This window comes from Colobus angolensis, unplaced genomic scaffold (genome assembly GCF_000951035.1).
Source record: "Colobus angolensis palliatus isolate OR3802 unplaced genomic scaffold, Cang.pa_1.0 Scaffold261, whole genome shotgun sequence".
Lineage (NCBI taxonomy): Eukaryota > Metazoa > Chordata > Mammalia > Primates > Cercopithecidae > Colobus > Colobus angolensis.
In genome coordinates, this window is record NW_012115833.1 from 2,996,401 (window position 1) to 3,020,091 (window position 23,691).

A 23,691-nucleotide genomic window follows, 5' to 3' on the forward strand; every position below is an offset into this window, starting at 1 on the left:
CTCTCTCTCTCTCTCTCTCTCTTTCTTTTGAGACATGGTCTTGCTTTGTCATCCAGGCTGAAGTATACAGGTGACACAACCATGGCTCACTGCAGCCTCACATTCCTCCTAGGCTCAATCGTTCCTTTCACTGCAGCCTCCCAAGTAGCTGAGGCTACGGGTGTGTGCCACTATGCCTGGATGAGTTTTTGTTTTGTTTGTTTTTGTTTTAATAGAAATGCTGTCTGACTATGTTGCCAGGGCTGCTCCAAAACTACTGGGCTCAAGTGATCCTCTTGCCTCAATCTCCTAAAGTGCTGGTTTACAGGCATGAGTCACCGCACCTGGCCTGATGTATCTGCTTGTAAGGAAACTAATTCCATCATGAAAGTCCCACTCTCACCATTTCATCTAAACCTAATTACCTCCCAAAAGCCCCATCACCAAGTGCCATCACATAGGATTCACAATGGGGCTTCAACATAAGAATTTAGGGATGAATTCAATTATAGCATGATTGCTACAATTTGAATCCACAGCATATGCTATAAGTAGATAATGACAATTTTATTTTATTTTATAAATGCCATAGGAAAATAACTTTAAAAATTAAAAGTTTCCCAAGTTTTCCCATTTTGTCTCCTTCCCAATAGGAAATCAGTATTTTAATCATTTCACCTAAACACTGGAGAAACTTTTCATACTCCTATGTTAATGTCAGGCTACTATAAATTATCCTAAGTATTTACATGTGGATTCAATTTTGACATTGTCTGTTGATTCTCTGTGATGGCAAACAAGAACATTAGTTTACTTATACATAAAATCCTTCATCCTACCAATGTAATTATCTCTCAAATTATATTAAATTTATATTTCATATTTTAATTACTGTGTCTATGTGAATATCATTATGACTGGGTCAAGTGCTACACTATCCGTTTCTTGAATTTCTCACATGAATTTTCTCAAAAATTTTTTAATTTTAATTTAATTATATACCTCCTTTCTTTTATTATTATTTCACATCTAAATTGTCTCCCTATACTTTTAAAAACTCCCCTAAATTATCTCCTTTTAAACTGACATATGGAGAAATCTGTTGTGATAACTTATCATTTCCATTTATTTTTTTTCCTGGAGGCAGCCCTCTGGGAGCCTTCTGACTTCCTATGTAGTCTTACCTATTTGCTCACTCGGTCTTTTGCACAGTTCTCATCCTGGGCTTACTTTACTGTCATCCTGAAAATTCTCTTCCCCTCTCTTTGGTGTGATCTCTTGTTTCATACTTTCATTTATATTTTTCTCACCACTTCTCCAGTCTTTGTCTGCTACCACGTCACAAAGCCAATGTTACATATTCCAGGTGTTTGTTATGATATTACCCTGCTAGGCATCAGTTCTTGAATCAATTCGCCTCTATCTAAAATCACCAGAAATCACAAGCACTTAGTTCATGTCCTATGGGAGGACTGGAAAGGTTGGGAGGTTTTCCTGTTCGGAGCTAGCTGTAGTAAAACCCGTTGTGCTGGAGAGGGACTCTGCCTCAAAAAACAAAATAAAATAATAAAAAAAAAAATACCTGCTGTGCTCATCTATTTTTGGCTAGCGGATTGGTCAGCCTGCAGATAGGTGGTATAAGATCACCTAATCACGGCGGGCGTGGCCGTTCACACCTGTAATACCACCACTTTGGGAGGCGGAGGCGGGCAAATCACGAGGTCAGGAGATTGAGATCATCCTGGCTAACACGGTGAAACTCCGTCTCTACTAAAAATACAAAAAAAAAAAAAAAATTAGCGGGGAGTGGTGGCGGGCTCCTGTAGTCCCAGCTACTCAGGAGGCTGAGGCAGAGCATGACGTGAACCGGGGAGGCGGAGCTTGCAGTGAGCCAAGATCGTGCCACTGCAATCCAGCCTGGGCAACAGAGCAAGACTCCGTTAAATCAATCAAATCAATCAATCAATCACCTAATCATATGCTTGTTTTTTGACACATTAACAACCAAGCTGTGTTTGTTCTGTCCCATGCAGTTTTGCATACTCTAGTAGAATGGCTTATGTTTGTTTACATTGTGGTCCAAGGCTTACAAACTGATATGGTTTGGATCTGTGTCCCCCACTCAAATCTCATGTTGAATTGTAATCCCCAATGTTGGAGGTAGGCCCTGGTGGGAGGTAATTGGATCATGAGGGCAGTTTGTCATGGTTTCACAAAATCCCCCTTGACACTGTTGTGGCGATAGTGAGTTTTCATGAGATCTGGTTGTTTAAAAGTGTGTGGCATCTCCCCCTCTCTCTTCCTCCTGCTCCTGCCACATAAAGTGCTGACTCCCTCTTTGCTTTCCAACATGAGTAAAGGCACCCTGAGGCCTCCCCAGAAGCAGATGCTGCTCTGCTTCCTATACAGCCTGCAGAACCGTGAGCCAATTAATCCTCTTTCCTTTATAAATTACCCAGTCTCAGGTGTTTCTTTATAGCAGTGCGAGAACAAACTAATACATGAACACACCACAAGAGCAAGCTTTAGTGCACATGAACGTTTGATGCTACAGCTTCTCTCATATTTTTTCAAATCAAATTGGTCAAAATAAGTCTCAGAGTTATCACAGAATTAAGGGGTCATGGGAATGGAAGGGAAGAAACTTGGGCGCTATTTGCAGTCTATCACTTTATCTTCCATAGCAGTACATTTTCCTATCTAATAAAAAATTTGGGCTGAAAACTTTTGAATCATTGGGGATACTTTCTATGCATCATCAGTCTATGTATTTACCTACCTATTTTTTATGTATTTGTTGATTATGTATTTACAAATACTTCTAAATAGCTTAAAATTTGCCACTTATTGTTTTAAGTCTTATTTGATAATTTACCCTCTAATATGAACATATCTATAAGGTACAACTATTAATATTCTCAAATAACATATGAGGAACCTATGACCAAGAGGTTAGGTGCATGCCCAATATCACAAGTGGAATTTGAAGTCAGAAAGTCTAAGTCTCAAGTTCATGTTCCTCATTGTGGCTCTCACCTTTGGCTTTTGGTCATGCCACTGCTGCCTGCCATCACTGTGTTTAGACTTCTCCTATCTATAATTTTTCTTAAAAAATGCTTACAAACTCACCATGAGCTACTTAACTATCCACCAGTAAGCTAGCATTTTCCCTTCCTCCAAAACAGCATGACTTTTCTCAATTTCCTCACATGTTATACTCACCCATAATACTAACTTTTCCCTCAGGGTCTTAACAACGGAAATGTATCACAATATCTTCCCTTCCTCTCCAAATACTTTCCATGTGCAAACCTCATGCTCCCTTTTTTTCTAAATAACCATCTGTGGAGTTTCAGTTTCTTTATGTTTCTATCTCTAGGTATGTGCTGAAACTATATTAATCAATACTCCTTTTGACAGATCATTGGTAATTCTGATAATCATGTTCTGTTTAGAAGTATAGTTTTTTTCAAATACAATCTAAATTTACTTCATCATCAAAATTATTTCTTTGTTTATTATTTCTTTTTTACTGAGCATTGCAAAGAGAAATTACAGAGAAATTATGCTTTAGGGCCTCATGTTCAAAGATAATGAAACAGGGAATCTTTAATATGTGTGTATTATACATACAGATATATAGTACATAAAATTGTGGAATAACAATGTAAACCAGAAGCACAGCCTTTCGAACACAATTTCCCACTAGTAGTTGGCATGAAAAGAGTTGATTCTAAAGTATGAATCCTTTCGAGAACTACTCAAAATAATTTTAGGGAATTATTAAGATTTCTAAATTTATCTGAAGGTATAAAACAATTTGTGATTAATTGAAAGGATAATACTATTCTAGGGTTAGGGGAACACAATGAGAAAATCTTTGAAGTTTTGTTTATGCAAATTGTAAGCAGAACGGTGAATAGTAAAATAGTTAATACTAAGAGAGGGAAAAGGTCACATAGTAAAACATTCAGTAAGAAGCCCTATGTCTAAAAGAGAGCTCAAATTAAAAGTATAGTTACAGCTATGTGTTGATCTGTAATTATTTCTGACTGGCAAACTGAAAGCCTTCTGCTACAAGCAGGAGAAATAGAGATAGAGATAAAATATTTAGTTTTAAAAGGCATCAAAAACTGATCTAATAGAATAATCTTCATTTAAACTTCATGAGAAATGTGTTACCCTAATTTTCAGGTCTGTTTCTTTGAGGAATAAAGAAACTTCCAATCTACTTTTATAAATTGTTTTATTGTGAGCCTGTCTTAGAAAACACTGGTTAACTTCTAATTTGCCAGTTATATAATACCGTAGCTTGCTTTCTTGTTCTAGCTTTGATAGGTAAACCATCACAAAGTGTAGTTTAATAGCAGTAGAACCCAGCCAATAGTATAAAAACAAGACTCACCCTCTGGGAGACATTACTGAATAAGATCTGATGCTATAACACAGCCTTCCTAATTCCACAAATCTTACAGATAGATTATAGCCAACTTAGATTGTATCTGACTACATAATATGGTAGAATAACTATTGAGAATGCAGTTATAGTTTAGGATAAAAAAGATCCAAATGTATATTCATCCTTTTACTTAGCTAAAGCAGCTCAAACAAGTAAAAATTAATTCTCTAAATATAAATATTCTTGTGTATAAAATTTGAAAGTGATAATACCTGACATTGTTAAGAGTTATAAATATGAAAATAACTAATGCATATTAAGTGTGGTGGATACTGTGTTATGTCCCCAAATTCTCTTTCAGGATTAAAGATGTATTTGTCCAGCCACTGATGGTGCCACTATATGACAGCCCTCAGATGTTAGACTTAACGAATAATTTTCCTAAGCTGAAAGAACAGTCTCTGCCTTATCTAAGATGATACCCTTCCTAGGGCAGCCATCATATAATAACTGGAAATACAGGATGTACTTACTAGAAGAATGGAAATTTTTGTTATCCAGTGGCAAATATTTAATTAATGTTTGTCCCAGAGCAATTTTGGAAGTAGATGATTTATCACATGAATCTGTATCTCTAAGGGAAGAGGATCTAAAAGAGATTGTTAGTTACAGTCATCAATTGTTGTTGGCAAGATATTACAGAAAGCTTTATTGCCAAAATTGTCTGAATATATATCTTGTTCAACTCTTCTACTACTGCCACAGTTCCATTCATTTATTCTAAGCCAAAGTGAGAGATTTCAAGTCATCTTTAACTTTCCAATGTTTGAGTTCCCTCATCTAATTCATCACCATGTTCTACTTTACTTCTTCCAAAATGTCTTAGATGTTCCTTTTCTACTGAGAAATTGGTTATCATGTTAAGAAGCAGAAAGTATGACATAAAAAGCCTGCATTTTAAACTAAGCAGATGGGATTAAAATCTAAGACCTAACCATATGTAGTCTTGGAAAAATCTTAAAACCTTTCTAATTTTCAGTTTTCTCATCTTATAAATGAAATAATGACCTCTACATTTCCAATTTTAGAAAAAATTAAAAAACAATAATTAATGTGCATGTGCACAGTCACTGCATAACACATTGTAGGTACTAAATTAATAGGAGCTATGTGTAATGCCACAATTGATGTATTCATTCTGCTGTCTAGTGAGACAGAAGCTCCTACCTAGCCAGCTTGTCTCCATTTCCTTACCATCTACTTCATGTAATCATTTTACATGAAATATTCACCACTATTATAAAGAACTTAACATATTATTTTCATTATGATAGTCCTTTGAATTCAATGAATTTTATTGGCTAACCATCTTTTCTATGCTAACTTTCCCCTGAATTAATTTTTCCTGAATCTCCAATATTAGCCTCTATTCCAGTAAGAAATTCCTCCTCACTATTTCCCGATAAATTTGCTAGGTTTTTTTGGTTCTGTGCCTTTTCTCTTTTTCTGCCTAAATCACATCAATACTTTAAAATTCAGTCAACATCTACTCTATAAAGCTTCATTCGATTAAATCATGCTTTGCGTTACTAATTTTTCTTCTCTCATAGTATAATGCATCTATTCAATTGCTCTCAAACAGTTTGGTACATTTAGATAGATATTAATCTACTTGAGGAGAGAATACTTGAATTCAATTATTTTATATTCTCCCCAGAACCTGAAAGAAAGCTACATAAACATTAAATTCTAAAACAGTTCTATTGTCATGTAGTTCATTTTTTCCTTGATGCTAAATTCACTAAGATATTTTATTTTATGTAATATTATAGATTTACTATATTCAAAATTGACAAGCATACATAGAAATACTAGTTGATTTTTGCTTTATTTCATTTTCACATTAAAATTAAAAAGATGTATATGTAAAACTAGAGAGAGAATTATTCTGTTTAGGACATTTTCAATTTAAATTATCACAAACTATATTTTGATAGTTACGCAATATTTAGGTAAAAGATAATATAAACTTTCAATTTAACTTATGTGATTTAAGCTGATACTTAAGATCTGCAAGGAGGAAAATTAGAATATTTTTCTCATAAAATCTGAATGGATTTTTTCCCCCAACTTTTAAAAACTCAACATTTGGAAGACAATAACTTGATGATTTGAATAATTAGGATACAAATCTACAGCAACTTTTTGTATATAAATTATCCTGACAATTGTAGAAATTTTTCTATCACTATTCAGAAAATATAAAATCTTATGCAACTTTGTTTATGCAACTAATTCTGTTTCTCTGTTAGCAGAGTCGCTCTTGTTGACAGATCAAATAGAAAATAAAAAAATGAATATGTATTTTATTTAATCTTTAACTTCTCTAAATAACAAACATACAGAAAATTTCTATTGAGCTACAGTAATATTAAAACCTACAAAAATATTCCATTTATTTTTATTTCTCAACACACAATTTTACTGACAAAATACTCATAATTATTGTGTATGTTGGTAAGTGCTTTACACTTTCCAAGTATTCTCATCTCGAGTGTACTTTTCAACCTTCAGAGTTACATTGGGAGAAAAATCAATAGAAAAGAAATTGACCCCCAAAAGGTTAGATGATTGGCAGAGCACACAACTAGTAATTGAAACTCAAAATTAAAATCAGGTAATCTGACTATTGAGTTTGTGGTGCATTTTACAATAGGCAGTTGCTATTCAATTCAAAGACATTGTCCTACATGAAAAACTTACTCTTTGGTCTTTTATATTTCAAAACTACTCACAATAAATTGAGCAAACTGTCTCACTCTGCCAAAACATTTGTGATAATTGACCATTTTTTTTCTATCATGCTTTTTAAATAAAAAAATACATATTGGATATTGTAAATCAGAATAGAAAATCTAATTGACAGATATATCATCCTCTTAATTTCAGACTTTTTGAATCCTATTATATATAAGAAGAGAATTACATATTGAAAAAGTAAAGAGATTAAGGAAGGCAGATAATCACAGTAAAATTTCTGCTTCTCTGAGGTCTCCCTATAGTTCATAAGTTTTTCTTAAGTCCTAAATCAGTTTGACTCTTAGATTAGCCAGAATTCCTGACAACGTTTTTGTATATCACTGCTAATAAGCTATTTACTATTTTTGACCAAACCCTTGAAGATATTCTTAGGAATTTTTTTTTTATTGAGGTGTCATTGACATATAAAAATTGTATGTACTTAAAATATGTAATTTGATGCTTGGATAAACATATACATTGTGAAATGATCACCACAATCAACCTAATTAACATATCTATTTTCTCTACGTAGTTACCAGTGTGCATATGTGTGTGTGCAACGTGTGTGTGTTGAGACTTAAGATCTATATTCTTAGCAAATTATAACTAAGCAAGACAGAGAAATACGGTATAATATTACTTATACGTGGAAAGTAGAATAGTGAAATTTGTAGAAGCAGAAAGAGGAATGGTGGTTGTTAGGGTATGGGGAAAGAAAAAGGAAAAGGAGTGATGTTAGCCAAAAGGGTGCAAACTTTCACTTATGCAAGCTGGATAATTTCTGGAGATCTAATGCATAGTATGATGATGATAGTTAACAATGCTCTATTGTATACTTGGAAAGGAGTCTTGAGGTGCAGGCTTTCTGCTTATTGTGTTTGCTATACTGATAGCCTGTTTTTATCCTCTACAGATTGTGAAAGATTAATAGGATGACATCACTGTTATTATCTCAATTTCAATGCAAATTTTTCTTTCTCAAAAACAAAATTTTGAGCTGGACACTCTGCGTTCTTTATAAGATCTTCTAGATCTCTATATACTCCGTTTAATATTTAGATACCTACATACTATCTAGTACAGAAAAAATTAACGCCTTTTTTTATGTTTTATGCTGTTTTCTAAACCTACATATTAATTTTTACATTCATATAACCAACTTACCCAGTTTATTGAAGATTTTTTTTTTGCCACTTCAAATATTTTTTCATGAGCTGGACTTCAGATTCTGCATATCAATGCAATATCTCAAGGTAGTAAAAAGTTATTTACAAAATTCTGAAGGAGAGCATGATCCCTGTCTACATATCCCTTTACAAACAAGAAACCGACAAAAAAAATGTTGAGCCTTTTTTGAAAATAAAATAATGATGAAATCTAGCCAGTCAAAGGGTAAATTAAAGAAACAAATTCTGAAATATAGAATCCAGGTAGAAGTATGGATGATCAATATCTATCAATGCATTCATCAGTCCATTTTACCCATTTAGCTACTTATTTATCCATTCATGGGTGAGCAACTAGCAATCATATAGAAACAGGGACAAGCAATTACAGACATCAGACATCAGAGATTTTCAAAGAAGAAAACGTTACTGAGTATTTGAAAACTAGGAAATAAGTAATTTCTATATTTCATATTATTCTTATTATTGAAAAATAAATATTCTTTAATGTAGGACATGCAGTTTACAAAGCTTAGTAGCTCTAGAGTTATTTTTCTAGGCTTTGCAGAAAAAATTGAGGAAATAATACTTGTAATGAAATGAAATAATAGTTGTAATGAAATAATTATATTTCCATATTATACACCATTCTGTTTTGTTAATTGGTGCTTATTTGTTTACATGCAAGCAAAATTAAATTCAATAATTTTCACTAAAATTAAAATACAATCAATGTTTTCTAAAATATACTTGTATAGATCAATTTCTCCTTTCTTTCATTTGCTTATTTTTTCTATTTTAAAATGTCATCTGCATATCACATAAGTTAATGATCTTTAAATGTTAATAAAGGTAATTTCTTGGGGGTGGGTTTTTTGATGTTGTATATGAATTATTTTCAGGCTGGGCATGGTGGCTCATGCCTTTAATCCCTACACTTTGGGAGGCCAAGCAAGATCACTTGAGCTCAGGAGTTCAAGATCAGCCTGGGAAACATAGTGAGACCCTGTCTCTATGTTTATTTAAAAAAAGAAAAAGAAAAGACAAAGAAAAACAATTTCTTTTGTGCTTTTTATATAACTTATTTTTAATTTGCATATACTTTATGTTATATTCAATTTAATAATGTTAAATTTGTATTTGGAAGATAAATTATAAATTCCAATGCAAATTGACAAGAGAAAGTGATTCTTAAGGGCTATATTTTAAGAAGGTATTATAGTTTATTTAAAATTTTAGTTCTTTTCTTGTAGATTTTATTGCATTTTTACATATAACAGATATTGGGAAGCCATTCTAATCAAAAGAAACAAAATGACAAAAGTAATTTCTTAATGAAGACAGACTCTGGTTTGATATAAATACAATGAAGAGATTAGTTTAAGGTGTAGAATGCATTGTAGAGTTGCAAGACAGAATGTTAGGAAATTATTTTATTCATTTCTCATTTATTCTTCTGTTCATTCCTTTGACAAATTTGTATTTAGTTTCTATTGTAAGCCAGGCATGATTTTAGCACCTTGGTATTCATTAGGGAACGAAACACAGAGATCTCTGGTACGCTGGATCTTGCATTCCAGGGATAGTGGAGACTGAGTGTTGTATGGGGATGCTAAGTAGGCCTCTGCTAAGGTAATGACATAACCAATGGATATAAATGAAAATATAGAAAAGACAAATTAGCAACATTGCATATGACTCATTAGTTATTTAGGAAATGTGTTACTCCCAGTAAGCATGTCTAGCAGACTTGTGCTATCATTTGTGTATGAATTATCACGAATTCGACCTAAATGTAGTAATTCCCCACTTTGATCATGTGCTTGTTTACTTACTAGAGTTCAAAAAAGAATTTAAAGAAGTTTACAGAAATATGTACATTAAAACAGGATAAATCTCTGTACTCTTTTGTTTTTTTTTCTAAATTCCCTGGATATCGAGTTTTTCTAACAAAAGTAATCCCCTTATCAGGATCACATAACTATTCATAAAACAGAGGGGCCACTAGAAAATTGTGGTTTTGGGATCACTAAATAATTATTTTGAGGATTACAGGCATCTATAATTCTTATTCCATTAGAATTTAAGGATTGATGAGCTCAGAATCTGTTAAGGATTTAAGAGCTTTTCAAGGAATGATCTATATAAATACAGGGTTTTACATTACAATATCTTCCCTTTCTACTGCCATGTCAAGGTGGGGGCTCACTCAGAGAGCAGCTTATGTGGCATTTACTCCGTAAGCTGCTGATTATGTTCTTTAAAGTCTGCGAGGCTCAGTTTCTCACAGTTGATACCTGCTGTACTCACAACTTCTGAGCATGATTTGTCAGTCATCACCGGATCTCTGAATGGCCACAATTCTTTTTAGGTTGTGGGGTGACATTTGAAGTACCTAATATGTGACAGCTGTTACACTTACTTGATAAACAGTGTTGATGACAAAGTTTTTGTAATTTTCATTTCACTGACTCCATTTAGAACTTAAAGCAGAGTTAATTTCTGTTTACATGAAGAAAATAAATGAATTGGCAAATTACAACAATTTTCTAATTAACTAAAACAAAATTAAAAACCAAAATTATCCTCAATTACCAGCAAATTTCAGAAAAAAAGAAACAAACAAACCTGTGAAATTTCTTAATTTACTTGGCTACTGTAATTTTTGCATTTTTCTTTTGTTCTTTTTTCTTTGACTTTGAGAAAATTATTCACATATTTTTCCCCATAACTTCATTATGTGAAATTACTTAAGATTTGCACCAAAATATCCTATCACAGTAATAATGATCAATTATATACTCATGCTCTGTGCTGTATGTGTGTTCTGACCTCTACAGTACAAACTAAGTAGAAAGAATAAGTGAAAAATCTAGAGGAAATGAAGTGTGGTACAATAAACTCTGTGTAGGGGGCAGGCATGGGATAATGTAAAGTAAATTCCATAAGATAATAAAAAAAATTTATCTTTTGTGGAAGGTTTAAGGTTGGCTTTTTAATGCTCCATTTGTTTTAACCTTCTCTAGGTATTACCTAGGTTATGGCTAGAGATTAGTGTCTTTATTCACATGATGGTTACCTAGAGGATCTTAAAGGTCTCAGCTTGACTAAACTTAAGACAGCTTTCTTATTGAGTATAGGTCCTGATTTTCTTTGTTAGGGCATTTAATTTAGAAAACATACCATTATAAATTATTTCTCTGCCTCTTTGAGATGTCCACCTTCTACCCACCTCTTGTCAGTTTTGCAACACAAGGGTGTCTTTCTCAGGGAAATGAGAGTCAACCCTTTGAAAGTAATCATCAGAAAGATAGTGTCTCTATCTCAGTCTCTGTGGGAAGGTAGATGTCTGACTTCAGTAAGTACCAGGTCACAAATACAGATGACTCAATCACATTAACCAGCCTCCATCCTTACATCTTCCAGTGCTTTTCCACTGGAGGATTTGCCTGCAATGGTTGATTACATTCAGCACTTAAAAACTCTCCTGCCTTTTTTTCCGTTAGTGGAGTTGAGTTCAGTATCTCTTTTCTATTGCAGTAGTCTTAACCCCTATTGCAATAATTTAAAATAAAATCTTCTTGACTGTTTAACTTGTCTGGTGCATTTTTTCTTTTATGCCAGTTTTGAAAGAAATGATGTAACTCCTATTGTATCTGAATCTCTATGAGTATAAGCTGTATTTCAATTGAGGGTGACTGTATTGTAGAGTCACTAGTGCGGTGAATTGCTTTTTAAAATGAAATAGTAATGATCACATTAAGAAACAATGAAGAAAGCTCTGCTACTTTAACAAGCACACATATTCATGAGAAGTCTAATTCTGTTTGCTTCTGAGAGTAGAAAGACACTGCCATGGTTGCAGAAAGTTGGCCCATGATTTAACGGAGGATGGTAGAAATTCTTCATCTTTTATTGTAGCTGGCTGTATATTGGGTCATTGTATTTTGGAATCAGCATGGCTAGAGAAATATTTAGAAAAAGAGATACATTAAGAGATGGAGGGTTCTAGTGCCATCTCCAGAGGGCACTTATGATATCATCTTAGAATCTCAATCCTCTTCTGTTTATATCATTCTAGTAGTATATAGTAGCACACACACAGAAAGCAGAAAATAGATCATTTTGTCCTGTGTTTACTGTCTTTTTATTAATTTTTCCCCAAATTTTGAAAAGATTTTTGTAAGCTTCCTTAGAAATTTAAATGGAGAAAATATATTTTCACAATATTTTCTACTTTAGTTCAAATGAAATAAAACATTTTTGAAAATACTCAAATTATATTCATTTGGTTGAAACTTAGATCATGTATATGTGTGTTGTATAAGCACATATATACATATATTCCTCGGCATTTGCAGAGTTGTCATGTACTAGTAGTAAACATTAATATTTGTCTATAGTATGGACACAAATATATGTTGTATTTAGGGCTAGATGCCATGCTATGTATGTGTTTTGTCCTCCATAGTGCAAGCTTTCCTAAGTAGAGAAGATACAGAGATTAAAAATGTCATGTCTTTATATATTATATAAATTGTATGTATGTGTGTTATACACATACACACATATATATTTAAATGCATTATACATAAGTATACATGAATTACAACTGATTTGTAAAACAAACACAATTTGTACATACTGTAATATCACATTGATGTAAAAATACTAGAAATGCAAGAAGCAGTTTCTTAAATAATATGCATTTATTTAAATTTCTTGAATATAAGATAATGTTTTATAAATTTATATTTTACTTTTACTTGAATTTTGATCTACTTCTCTGATAGCCAGGATCAAAGTATCGAACTGGGACCTCTGATGGACTGTAAGCCTCCAAGCCCTTTCTAGAATCAATGGAAACACTATAAAGATTTCCTTTATTTGACTCCCACTTTGTCATTGACTTTTCAGGATGTCTGTTTGAGTATAATCTAAAGAAAGATTGTAGAACTGCTGAATCAATATGCCATTACTCTTCATGAATTTGGTTGATTATCCACTTGCTTTATTGGATATTGGGTAGTAGTTCAACAGCACAGTTCCTGAATTGTAACACTTTGTTAAAGCCAAAAATCTGGCTAATCTTGAGTCTGAGCAAACATTACACTTAATAGTGACCCTCTTTCACATGACTCCAGTTCTCTCAGAGATTCTACTGCTGCAATTTAAGTTTAATTAACATGAAAATACTTGGCCTTAGAAAAACTTAGCCTTCCTCCCTGAGTAAATATGATTCAAAGAACCATCAAGTGAAGTGGCAACTCAATTTAATAGGGATTACATTTTCTGTGACTATGTAATCAAAGGTAACTAGAATTACATTTTGCTACTACAGAAATATTTAGTTTTAAATAGATAAGGAGAACAATAATTTGAGGGTCAATGGCCGAGGTAATGAAGGGCACCTCAAAACAAGAAAGTTTTGTTGAATCATTTTGTAAAGGATAGTATTAGGCTGGTTTTTCATATGTGGCAACCAGGAATTTGCCTGCAACAGTTGATTACATGCTGTCAGTTAAAATGTTTTATATTGATTTCAGCTGATAGAGTTCTATTAGCTCAAAAACTTATAAAATAACAAAAATAAATTGTTGCCAATATCTGATTTGACACTATGAGATCAATCATAAGTATATATTAATATATAGTTAGTTTACATTCAGCAATTAGAACTAATATTTGGAAATTAATGGCATTAGCACACTTTCCGTAAGAGGAAACAGAGATTTAGAATAGTCAAACAACTTGATAAAGTTTCCAGAGCAAATATAGAATGCAAAAATATAAAAAGCTGACCTATGGGCTATGCTTTATATCTTTATGCTAACCACTTGATATACCTTTTGACAGCCAGTTTTCAGAGAATTATTTCAGTATTGATTCTGGTTAGGGTTTTTTGGTGTGAAGGCTGTTTATTTGTTTCCAAAGCAGAGGGATCACTTCCTTCCAACACATATTTTATGACTCTGCAAAGTTGTTATTCCCATAAATGAATCTATCAATCATCGCAAAACCCCAGTGGAGATAATGACCCACTCTCTGCATCATTCACCCACAGTGATTCCTGTTTTTGTGACCTGATCAACTGATTCCTATTCTCATCCCCCATGATTCTCAAACTCTCCTCTGCTTCTCAAAACTTGCTTCAGGTTTGCTTGCCATTGGGATCCCTTTGACATGCCTCTCAATGTGATCCCTCAGTAATTGCTCTCAGATGATCTTAAATTCACCTTTCTAGGTCTACACAGCTTCGCTAAAAGAGAAAGACCCTTATTTATGACATCATGAAAAAGGAGACCTGTTTGGGCCAACCCCACTCAATAGCTCTTGCCTGAGAATTAAATGAATTATATGCATGCAGTTAGGATCTCTGAGGCATAGATTGTCCATTGAAGGTAAGCCTCTTACAGTTAGTTCCTTTACAAATTTGCTGTTTCACACACCTCTGGATATGCTGGAGTTGCAGCTCTTATCCACTTTTCACAATATGTCTGTCATTGTTTCCTGTGGTTGCCCATAAATGCCATCTGTGGCTTCAGTGGGAGAGGACTTGTAAACCTCACTGGTGATTGACAGAAAATCACCTTTCCTTTCCCCAACTGAATGACTCCCTGCTAGCTCTGACTTTATAGTTCGCATGCTGTGGTTACTTTCTATTTTCAAAACAACCCCCTCTCCTACCCCATAATACCTACAGAACCCTAGCCATCTGACCTAACTGGAATTAGAAATGATTCTGATTTGAAGGATGTTTTTTCTTTCAACTCTTTAATTTCTAATTCTAGGTAAATCACTGAGATATCTAAGTAAGGTCGAATAATAATGTAATAACTAAATAACAGGGAAGTAAAATATAATAAACATTTTTAAATGTTAAAAACAATCATATAAACACCATTTAAAACTAATAAAGTGAAAAATACCATTTAAGCTAATAAAGTTAAAAATTGTATCTTTTCAGGTACTCAAAGGGAAAAAAATAAATGTAGAGTTATTACTATGTGCCAGGACATGTGCTAGATATTGAGAGATACAAAGCTAATAATGCACAGATTTTCTTCTCAAGAAATTTGAAATTTAATATAGGGAAAGAAATTTGACAGTGTAAGTCATGTATGTGCTATATGAGTAGGTAAATATAGCGATAAGGACATCAAAGTACAAATAGCAACTCTGCAGGAAAGACTTTGCCAAAGAAATGTTTGTTTAAGAGTGAGAATATAATTTACAGATGGCAAAGAGGGATACTGAGGCAGTTATAATAATATGTGCTAAAACTTGAACCATGAAACAATATTATGTCTTTGGAAAAGGCAAAACTTGAAGAATCAGACAGTGTAGGTAAAGACAGACTTGAATTCAGAAATGAAGAGATGAAATTAGTGCAAAAAACTTACCAACTCTTTGCATTTAAGAGGGAGGGATCTAATAAAAGAAATGAAGAGTTTACAGGTTTGTTGAGATGGCTAGAGAAGTATATACCATGAAACTGCCCCAGGAGGTATAGACAGCCAGGGCAAACTATTTTATTGAAGTCATGCTTCAGAAGGAAAGGAGCCACTGCTCATGTGTTGACCTTTCGATATCCACAAAGCAGTTACTTGATACTGGAATGCTGAAGCCAACCATTGAAGTTTTCCACTCACTATTCACCTTGCTGTGACTTCTACTGCCAACTGAAAGGGCAGCAAAAAGACGGATTTTACCTTATCTATCAAATATCATAAAAATTCATTTAATTTATAGAACCTAATTTTAAGACCATTATTTTTCAGGATAAGAAGGTATCGATGACAAACAACTGAACAAACTCACAATATTCTCCACTGATCATCTTTTTCAGTATTCAATACCCATATATACACTTCCACATGTACTTTTACTACTCAAATTTAGCAATAGTACCAATGTAACATCTCCAGCATTACAAAACCACCCATTTGATAAAGAAAGGTTCACTTACCTTCTCCACAGTAGCAAAGATTCACAGTCCTATCAGTCACCTTTATAAACTCCAGATGAAGCTTATTCGTCTTCTAGTTTGGTCAAAATATACTTGTGATGCTATAACAAAATTAAAAAGCAAATCTTTAAGGTATGTCTTTTCTTAAATAATGAAGGATAGTAGAGTAAAATTACTAAAGTGCTTATATATCTGCATATATGAAGCAACTGCATTCATTATTTCCACAAATGATTATGAGTTTACAGGTAGTACTGATAACTTCTGGTTCTCCTAAATAAAAGGCACATCAAACACTAGTGCTCTGCAACCTAGATGAGCTGGCCTTCTCTCGTTCTGACTTTCGTTAGTCATTCGGTGAATGAGTCAGAGCCACATATCAAATGCATGACACTACTTTCAAAGTCCGGAATCTTATAAGCTATTTTACCTTTAAGTGCTAGGAAGAGTCAGGCACTGAAACTTTGTTGCTCCTTGAAGGGGTTATTTGCACCAGAACACAATATACCCAGAAAATTCATTAAAATACAAAGTCTGTAAATATTTGTTTCCATATTTTATGCTCTAATTTACATTTAACTTATTTTTTCAAAGTTAGTCTTTTAGATACCTTATTCCAGGTGACCACAGCTGATTAATTACAGAACAATTTTGCTAACATGTTCTTAGACTACCAGTTTCTCATTTTCAGGTGGCATCAGGATTGTTCTTCAGCTCCCACATATTCAACCAGATCAAATAATCAATGCCTGAACTTCTGATACAAAAGTGATGCAGTAAATAAAACTTTTCTAAGGTGTTTTAAAGACAAGTCGATTTATCTCACAAAATTATTCACAAGCAAAAATGAAGAGACGAGGAAAGTAAATTCAGTAGTCTACTTTTAAGTGGCTTTAATATAAAAACAACCAATTTAATGTAGCTGCAATTCAAATCTCAAGATGCTATAACTGCCTTCACCATTGCACAACCACCACCTGTAATCCTAACTACTTGGGAGGTTGAGGCAGGCAAATCACTTGAACCCAGGACACGGAGGTTGCAGTGAGCCAAGATCGCACCATTGCACTCCAGCCTGGGCAACAAGAGCAAAACTCCATCTCAAAAAAAAGAAAAAAAAAAAAAATTTAATATGTAGAAGAAGCAGAGAATTATATTGGTGGTTACCAGAGGCCGGGAGGTGGGGAAGATGGGAAAATAGGACATGCTGGTCATAGGGTACAAAGTTCCAAATTGATGGCAGGAATAAGTTTAAGAGAATCTATTGAACAGCATGGTGACCATAGTTAATAATGCATTATATATTTCAAATTTTTTTAAATAGTAGATTTTAAACATTCTAATCATAAAACACATAAATGGGAGAGGTGATGTTAAATTTGTATACACATATCAAAACATCACATTGTATCCCATACATATATATAATTATTTTTGTCAAATCAAAATAAAACTTTACTAAAATAAAGAAAAAGTACAGACTCAGAGAAGTCATTTTAAAAGCACATATTTGATAAAGGCCTCATATCCAAGCTAGATAATGAGATCTCAAAACGCAACAATAATAAAGAAAACAAACTAAAACAAATAGAAAGATTTGAATAGATATCTCACCAAGAAAAGAAATGTGGGTAACGAATAAGCACATAAAAATAGGCAAAGCGCACTTACTTTCCACGTCATTTTACTAATCATTAGGAAAATGTAAAGTAAATCAAAACATAATACAATGAAAATCCATTTGAATGTTTAAAATTAATAATACTGATCACACTAAATGTTCCTGAGAATGCAGCATGACTCAAACTCTCCTAGACTGCTGTGGGAATGTAAGATGGTACAGTCACTTTGGAAACCATTTTGGAAATTACATAAAACTTTAAAAATACTTGCAGCATATGACCCAGTTATTTCATTCCTAACATTTATCTCAGAAATATAAATTGTTATATCCAAGCAAAGACTTACATAAGAATATTCATAGCAGTTTATTGCTAATACTCAAAACCTGGGAACAGCATAATGTCCATCAACAGGCATGAAAAAGCAAACTGTGTTATATACACATAAAGGAATTCTATCCAGCAATAAAAATGAATGAATTAGAATACAATAGCATAAACCTCCAAATGGCAATATTGAGTAGGAGTCATAAGACATATATACTGTATAATTCTGTTAGTGTACATGTTAGAAAACGTAAATGAATCGATAGTGATAGAAAGAAAATCAGTGGTTGTCTAGAAATGTGGGAGTATGGAAACATAGTATAGAGGGACTAACTGATTATAAGTGGGCACAAAAAACTTTAGGAGTTATGAGTATCCTTATAATTTTTAACAGCTCTACTGAGGAACTACTCATGCTTCACAAAACCAAGGTAATAAACATAGTCCATCACTTTCAAAACTTTATTTGTGTCCCTCTGTGTGTGTGTGTGTGTGTGTGTGTGGTAAGAACACTTAACATGAGATCTACCTTAGACAATCTATACAGCAGATTTCTAGAATTCATTCAGCCTGTGAATTAAAATTTTTACCTCTTGAGCAGCATCACAATCTCCCCACATCCCTGACAACCATTAATCTATTCTCTGCTTTTATGAGTTTAACTATTTTTCGTATCTCATGTCAGGTTACTCATACAAAATTTAGGTTTCTGAGATTGTGTTATTTCACTTAGTATGATGTCTTCCAGGTTCATCCACGTTGTCACAAATGATAGAAATTCTTTATGTTTTTAAGTCTGAACAATATTCCATTGTGTTTGTGTGGGTGCCTGTGTTTGTGTGTGTGTTTACATACACACCTCCACATCCACCCACTCACCCCCATGCACACTCACATATGCATACCACATTTTCTTTATTCATTCATCAATGGACTTTTGAGTAATTTACATATCTTGACTATTGTAAATAATACTACAGTAAACATAGAAATGTAGATATCAAAACCACAACAAGCTATCACTTCACACTTATTAGGACAAGTCAGAAAAACCAAAGATATGTTTTGTATCTCTTGTACATTGTGGCAATGTAAAATGGCGTAACCACTATGGAAAATAGTATGAAAGTTCTTCAAAACACTAAAAGTAGAACTGCCAAATGACCCAACCATTCCACTTCTGGATATATATTTTCAAAAGTATTGGAATCAGGATATTGAAGAGATCATTTTTCACTGCAGATAAGCTCATTATTTTATCTGTGCTGATAATTACACAGGTGTATACATATATGAAAATGTATGAAATTGTACACATTAAATGTGCAGTTTATTATACATAAATTATATCTCCAGAACGTGGATCTGAAAATAACCAGATTCGGAAGTTATTACTTTTTTTCTTTGATCTCATCTTCATTATTTTCTTCCTTCTACTTGGTTTGAGTATACTTTGCTCTTATTTATCTAGGCTCTTAAGGTAAAAAATTAGGTTTCTGACTTAGGGCTCTTTTACTTATGTAAGTATTTATTGCTATAAATTTATCTTTAAGTATTTCTTCAGCTGCTCCTCAAACATCATCATATTGTATTTTAATTTTCTTACAATTCAAAATATTTTCTCAATTATTGCATAAGTTTTTTCTTCAGGTCATGATTTTTAGAAGTGTTGTTTAATTTCTAAATATTTGGGATATTTTGCAGTTATCTCAGTTATTGACTTCTATTGAGTAGATTATATTATTTTATGCTGGTCATACTTTGGCCATTAATTAAAGAGCTTATTTTTTCTGCTCACTTCTATATTGCTCAGTGTCTACTCCTTGTACACTCTGCCAGGGGTAAGCCAATGTTCACATCATATCTCTACGTGGAGATACTCATTTCTCCTTGGATTTCAGATTATTTGGTTGTCTTTATTTAGATAATTTACATACCTAGCAAATAAATTAATGTGGGGTTCTATTGTCAAGAAAGAAGGAAATTACAGAAATATAGAGACAGTATTTGGTTTCTGTCACTCCCAATTATTTCACTAACAAATTTGAAAAGGGGACTTTTCGATTATTCATTTTGAGATAACAATCCCATCAGAACATCCAGACATTGCAAAATGTAAAGATATATCTTTTTCTTATTTATAAAAATGCTTTCGTATGTGACTATTTTATATGAATCTATTTAAGTGCATGTTATGTGTGGTTTTTAGATATGTGTATGTCAACACATTTACTATATTTATAATGCTGGCACTAGAGTCTGATAATAACAACACATATTATCCCTATTAGGTAATTCTTTTTTCCCATTCCTCTTTTTCATACTGAAGCTATTACTCATTTTTTAATGGAAACTGTCATTATTTTCTTCAATATACAAATATGAAATAATCAACATTTTAATAACTCCAGTGGAGGTTAGCATTTTGTCATTGCAACGCCAAAGATTTTTTTGGTTGTAAACACAGAAATTAAACTATTATATAAATGTGTTATTCTGCAGAGTTTGTTTCTAATGACATACTTTTAAAAAACTTACTTTCTACAGTTATTTGGAGGAGAGGAGGCATATAAATTTTTTAAAAATAGAATTAGAAGGAGATGATGAAGAATTGACCTATGGCATCAAGTGATCTATGTGATCTATGCAACATAAAACACTAAAAGTAAAACCAGTTATTATTTTTGACAACAAAGGTTATTCTTGTTGGTCATTCATAGGAACCAGACATCTATCTTGTTTTATTGCGAATTCAGAAAGTGTTATGTTTAGACATCTGATATATTACAAAAAAAGGTTTGTAAAACAAAAGTAATTTGTTGTAGTGTAAGTAGGTCATTCAGTCTACGCTGTTACAATGAGTTAAAACCTAACTGATTTATACAGCTAGACAACTACAATAATAAACACTTCACAAAATTATATACGGTGAGTTGTTATTTCATTTAGACACTGACTGATCTTCAAAAATGCATGTAGCTTAAAAATACACGTGATCATCATAGTAGAATTATATCTCATGATTGAATCTTTAAAGCATTTGACAAATATGATGGAAATATAAATGACAAAGAATTAAGAATGTAAGCATGGGTGATTTATTTAAATACGTAAGCATGTTTCAACTTAATGAATAAACTTATATATCAAACATTTTGAAAGCAAACCCATCTGGATAATGTTTTCACTTTTGTAATCTTTTATTGTTAAGTCAAAAGCACTAAAGTTGAATTCTAAAACCAAATGAAATGAATTGAAAAGGACAAAAGAAATTAAATGATCAAAAACAAAATGATTATACCAATGCTTGTTACACCCAGTAATAAAGAAAATCTTTAAAAATACATCTGAACCCCACTCCCCAAATTTAGACAGGTTATATTATGTTTCCCAGTTATTTTAAAGATAGTAGAGACTTCCAAGTATTTTTGTGTTGCTGATATTACTGAAATCTGACACTTCAGGCATGTGTTAATGTTTGTGCTTTCATTATCTCATTTAATGATCAAAAAAGCCTACCGTATTTCATCCATTTAAATAGAGTAATCATTTCTTATTCTTTTTTTCTATTAACATCTCTGAAATCAGGATTCATGTGAAAATTGGTGGAATTGTTGGCCTTTTGTTTTTTATTAATGATGTGTAAAACAACGATGTGGCCTACATTCTACGGCATCTTAGAGTACTTGAAATACGGCGGTGTTAATTTTGTACATACAAACAAAGAATATCAGAGAGGCTAATAAGCCTGATTGAAGTGAAATAACTAACAAGTTTTATAACCAAGATTCCAACAGAGGACTCTGTGATATCTTTATACACTGATATAAGTTAATGAGTTATCCTATAATACTTTCCCACATAGTATTTGTATGTAATATATTTTCAACATCACAACTTTTGTAATGATTACAATAATCATTTTATCATTGTTTTACCTGCAGTTAAATAGTTAATTTTAACAGTAGTTACTATTAAATGAAAACGTATTTTCATTTTTATCTTCTCATTTGAATAAACAATATATCTTGTGTTATTAGTTCTATTCTTAGAACTTGAAAGAGTGCCAACAATGACCTTTGAAACAATATTAAACAGCAAAATTATTACTGCCACTATAATGTTCATCAACATACTGATAATCTTTGAATGTGTGAGGAATTTTTTTCATAAGACATCAAGAAGTACTATGTAATTATAGGATTTTACCTGTAAATAAATGATATGTAGTCATGCATTAACTCTGTACCAAATGCACCTGATATTTTACCAAATTCACCTGATATTGTACATGAAGTGAAGATAGTCAATTTATTTTATATAAATACATTTTATACATATCTTTCATTTTCTTTATGAAGATTAAGATAAAGGTATAATTATTATAAATATAATTTGCTTAATCACTTAACATGCATTCATTAATCACCTATTAAATTCCAAACAGTTATTGCTATGGTGGATATATTATTAAACAAAAATGATGTCTGCCCTCAAGGATCTTCCAACTGAAGAATGAGATTTGTATTAAAGATTTTTACAAATGCACATATCAAAACAAATTCTGACATTTGCTAGATAGAGGAGAAGACATAAAGGTCTGATAAGAAAGCTGTCAAGGCTCCCAACCAGGAAAAGGCGAAAGTCATGGGAGACTTCTTTAAGAAAGTAACCTTTGAGATGAATCCCAAAGCATGAGTAGAAATTGGCCAGTATGAGAGGAAGTGTTTTCCAGGCTGAGTGAACCACCTACATCAGGGCTCCATGACAAAAGAGTGCCTCTTACATACCTCTTCAACTTCTCTTGACCTCATCTGTTCCTTGTTCCACTGGACCCTGTAAGGAGCAGATCTATGTGGATTCTGACTACCCTTATGCAAGCACAACCTGGTGGTCACTCACATCATATTAATACCACCTGTCTTGCTTCTAGTTCTCCATCCCTGTGCTTTTCTCTTTTTATGCTCTTGGACAATAACCGACTCTTATACATGCAAGATTTTAAGTGCAGAGAATTTAACATTTTCTGGGGCAAAGCTTTCACCATTAGAAACAAGGAGGTTATAGTTCAATTTCTAACCCCTTTATCTCCCACCATAGATGGTCTTAAAACACAGTTTAAATTGCCCCTTAATGTTTGTCCCATAGGATCCAGAAATTACTCACAGTTAAAGGAGGTTAGCTCAATTAACAAACCCTGATACTCTCTCCCTTTCTACCTCCTTCCGTCTTTCTGTGCTGCCCCCGAGGCCTCAATTGCCTAATGAAGCAATTCCACAGATTCCTCTAACTTTGTTTCTGGATAGCCCATGATATAGAAGTCATGTTCCAGGGACCGCTACTGAAGTAATGAGTGGTCAAATGGAAGAAAAAGTAAAATCCATCCCTGATAGTTTTATAAGAAAGAGTTTTATTACATTTAATTAG